Source organism: Asparagus officinalis, unplaced genomic scaffold (genome assembly GCF_001876935.1).
Source record: "Asparagus officinalis unplaced genomic scaffold, Aspof.V1 AsparagusV1_Un431, whole genome shotgun sequence".
Taxonomy (NCBI): domain Eukaryota; kingdom Viridiplantae; phylum Streptophyta; class Magnoliopsida; order Asparagales; family Asparagaceae; genus Asparagus; species Asparagus officinalis.
Genome location: NW_017972696.1, coordinates 8,808 through 13,438, shown reverse-complemented (window position 1 = coordinate 13,438; position 4,631 = coordinate 8,808). Strand labels below are relative to the sequence as shown.

General features: G+C 39.7%; 1 long non-coding RNA gene across 1 annotated transcript; it reads right to left on the bottom strand.

Annotated features, from left to right (window-relative positions):
• Positions 1–909: 909 nt before the first annotated feature.
• On the bottom strand, positions 910–2,569 carry LOC109827773. The gene is made up of 3 exons (XR_002243505.1): positions 2,168–2,569; positions 1,787–1,846; positions 910–1,210 (listed from the first exon to the last, which is right to left on the bottom strand). It is a non-coding gene; the product is annotated as an uncharacterized LOC109827773 (long non-coding RNA).
• Between the last annotated feature and the right edge of the window lie 2,062 nt (positions 2,570–4,631).

The following is a 4,631-nucleotide window of genomic DNA, read 5'->3' as shown; positions in this document are numbered from 1 at the left end:
ACTTCAGACGAACCTCGCGTTCGTACTTCAGACGAACCTCGCGTTCGTACTTCAGACGAACCTCGCGTTCGTACTTCAGACGAACCTCGCGTTCGTACTTCAGACGAACCTCGCGTTCGTACTTCAGACGAACCTCGCGTTCGTACTTCAGACGAACCTCGCGTTCGTACTTCAGACGAACCTCGCGTTCGTACTTCAGACGAACCTCGCGTTCGTACTTCAGACGAACCTCGCGTTCGTACTTCAGACGAACCTCGCGTTCGTACTTCAGACGAACCTCGCGTTCGTACTTCAGACGAACCTCGCGTTCGTACTTCAGACGAACCTCGCGTTCGTACTTCAGACGAACCTCGCGTTCGTACTTCAGACGAACCTCGCGTTCGTACTTCAGACGAACCTCGCGTTCGTACTTCAGACGAACCTCGCGTTCGTACTTCAGACGAACCTCGCGTTCGTACTTCAGACGAACCTCGCGTTCGTACTTCAGACGAACCTCGCGTTCGTACTTCAGACGAACCTCGCGTTCGTACTTCAGACGAACCTCGCGTTCGTACTTCAGACGAACCTCGCGTTCGTACTTCAGACGAACCTCGCGTTCGTACTTCAGACGAACCTCGCGTTCGTACTTCAGACGAACCTCGCGTTCGTACTTCAGACGAACCTCGCGTTCGTACTTCAGACGAACCTCGCGTTCGTACTTCAGACGAACCTCGCGTTCGTACTTCAGACGAACCTCGCGTTCGTACTTCAGACGAACCTCGCGTTCGTACTTCAGACGAACCTCGCGTTCGTACTTCAGACGAACCTCGCGTTCGTACTTCAGACGAACCTCGCGTTCGTACTTCAGACGAACCTCGCGTTCGTACTTCAGACGAACCTCGCGTTCGTACTTCAGACGAATGATACAATATGCACACAAATCATCTATATATACATAATATAGAAAATTTCATACAACACGATACATTGGATACTACTTGGTACATCATATTGCAGGCTGTAGTTGATTTGCCGTTTGGGTTGCAATGTGACAGCAATGCGAAGATCTGATCGAATGCCAATAGTGGGGGATTCTCTCATGTATTTGATTGGAAAGTTAGTGTGCATTGACGAATGGTTTCTGATTGAGGGGTAGCTGTGCGTTACGTTAGGTGTGCCATTGATGATGGAATATATGTATCCCACCATAAAAATGTTACAATCTACGCTCCTGCACAAATAAATGTCACAATCAATGATTGCATGATAAGAAAATTTTATTAACTGTCAATTCTAACTTATCGTGCATTTCCAAAGCAAAATACATGAAAGTAATATCGAGAAATGCTAGCATAAGAGGCTTCATACCACTTTCAAAGGAATCATCTATAAGCTTTTATGCAATATCAATTCTAACTTATCGTGCATTTCCAAATCAAAATACATGAAAGTAATATCGATTTTGATGTCGTAATGCTTCGAATTATCAAAACCCACAAGAACAATAAGAATCTGAAGGACCACCAAGCAATAAGAAAATTAGAATTTTTATGTTACAACTCGTCACCATTCCCAACACCAACAAGTAAGAATAATCACCTAGTAACTTTGTACGCTTGCAAAAAGAGGGAGGATTTTCACATCAATCACCATCTCTAAGGAAAATTCTATTCATAAATGCAAGCAAGAACTATAGTTCTAATTTTAAAACGTAATGTCCAGAGAGGAACCATAGTTATGTAAGTCATGGTTGATATCTCATGAATGTACATATCTTATGAGCAATTGAGCATCAAGTAAAGGTTACCTTCACTTTTTCCAATAGCTTTTTGGCATCAGCGTTATTTTTGAAGCGATCACGGACAGGCTGCAAGTTGTAGGTTCATGAGATTTTAGAATGACAGAACAATAAATTAGAATTTGAGTAACCAACAATCATCAAAATCAAATATTGATAAGAGAGACAAGCTGACAACTTGCAGTGTTGGGAGCTGTCAGGAAATGTGAAATTGAGAGTTTCGAGAAGGAAGCTTCTGAGATGAACAAGAGGTCATTCAAGTATGCATGGGTTCTTGACAAGCTCAAGGCCGAGAGGGAAAGAATCATCAAAATCAAAATCAAATATTGATAAGAGAGAACACTAAGCGTAAATTCAACAAACAGGTGGTGGACAAAGAGTTGAACTAACCTGACTTGCAATGGAGAACAACATAACCCACCTCCTTCTGCCGAACCCACTTCCTTTGAGCGCCAAGGATCCTCACCATCGTCGTCGGCTTATGCGAAAGCAGCTCCTTACAAAGCCAGGCGGTCTTCGACCTCCGCCATTACTCCGAGTGCTCCTCAAGCTCCGTCCACTGGCGGCAATGACAAGTGCTTCAGGTTGATGGGCGAACTACAGGGAGTCAATGTCGAAATCATTGGTGGGCTATTCATCTACTTCAAGGTCGACGGTGGTGGGTGACGTGGCGGCGAGGGGAGATAGGGGCAGTGGATGCAGAGGTTGATGGGCTTGAGGGAGGAGGGGAAGTGAAGGGAGGGAAGAGGAGGAGGTTGGTGGTAGTGGTTGAGGGGAAGTGAAGGGAGGGAAGAGGAGGAGGAGGGGAGAGGGAGAGATCTCTTCTGAGCTCAGATGGAGGAGGAGGGGAGAGGGAGAGATCAGTTGGGGATGAATGGTAGTTTAGGATTTTTCAAATTTTTTGGATAAATACAGTACAAATAATGGGTGTATTGTACATTTGGGTTTAAAAATAAGTGGGATGTGATATTGTGGGTCTATTGATGTTTTGAAAAGTGAATGAGTTTTTAAATAAGTTGGGGTAAAACTTTGGGTTAAAAGAGGATTTTCCCAAAGAATATGGGGGTTTAGAGCGATTTTGAAAGTTTGTATGGATTAACTGCAACATATAAAAGTTCATGGGGATTTAGTGTGATTTACCCTTAATTTATTCAGAAAATATGTTTCCTTCACTTGAGCTGTGTCCTAATCAGGAGTCGAGCTAGAGGTATAGAAACATACCGACATAATCCATAAGTTTATCATTACATCATCATCAAAACTATCCTAAAACTCATATTATGACTCCATAAGTTTCAAAGTATAAAAAATTAGAGAAAGCACCCCAACATTTTAGAATTTTACAAAAAACACCTTCAAAATTCAGAATTATAGGACACCCTAAAAATAAAAATTTACAAACAAGACTAAGAATTTTTTGAACATTTGCAAAAAGCACATTGAAAGTTTTAGAAATTACAGAAAAACAGCCTCACTAGATAGAAATCTACAAAACTACCCATAAAAATTTCAAAAACTTACAAACAACACGCTAGAAGCCTGGAAACTACCCGCAGTCGCTAAAAATTTTGAAATTTGTAAAAAACATCATGAAAGTTCACAAAATATGAAAATCACCCTAGAAAATTTGAAATTTATAACAAATACCTTGGAAATTTTAAAACTTAATAACAACACGTTAAAAATCTAGAAATTACAAGCTAACCCCTGAAATTTTCGGCATCCGCAAAAAAAAACACCCTAAAAGTTGTAGCAAAAAGAGATAAAAACTACACTCTCCAGGAATACGTTACTACACTGTATCTTTACGATGTATTGAGTATATATATTTCTAAAGGCGAAATGAAGGAACTTTGTGCAAAACAACCAACATACTTGGTTGGTGTAACATTAATTGGGAAACTGTCGACAATAAATTGATATAATTTTAATTTGTTAACAAAATTGATAAAGTTGGTGCTTAATTCTGTCAGCATCCGCCGCCAACTCACATGATAACATACCGGTTGCTCCATCGCAAGACAATTAATATTATACAACAAAAAACTACGCCTTTCAACAGTATAATCAATTAATCCTACTCTCTGGTTAAGTAAACAATGGAAGAAATAAAGTACTTAATTCTTAATTTGTTATCTATGCTTAAACAAATAAATGAAAAGTCCTTTATAAATGAATATAGAAAGCATCAACACCTAATAAAATTGTATCCTGATTCTTGAAGCTTACACTTTGTTCTATTCTTTCAAAGCAAGCAGCCCCCTTATTTCTTTCCAGTTGCTACCTCATCTTTTCAGTTCTTGAACTTAAAGTTGTCGCAATCTGATTATACAACTTCCTCAAGCGCTATGAAACCAGACAACCAATTAAATGAAATTGAGTTCAGGTTTCCAAAATGAAAATAAATTGAAAATTTTAAAAAAAAAATTAACTAGAAAATATTATGCAAAAAACATGTCCTAAACCAAACATTATTTGTTTAAACTTCTTTAACAAGTCATATCTCAACATCATTTTTCACATACCAACCCTTCGCTCTTCAAGCAGTTCTTATAAAATCACACATGAAATTTATGATAACGACTGATACTGGCTAATTAAAATCGGTCATTCATATTCTTTCTTCTTACAATTTAAAGAAAAAAAAGGTGATTAACACCAAATGAATTAATCACTAAAATTCACCCCTTACAAGTTACAACCAACCAAAAAGCCACCAATCCCCACATCACAACGGCCGGCAGCCTCATATCCAAGCTCTTGCTCGTCCCCGATGGATAGTATTCGGGATCCAACGGATACAAATCTCCCGGTGGTCCCTCCACGATTAACGTCGAATATGGCTTTGGCGGCG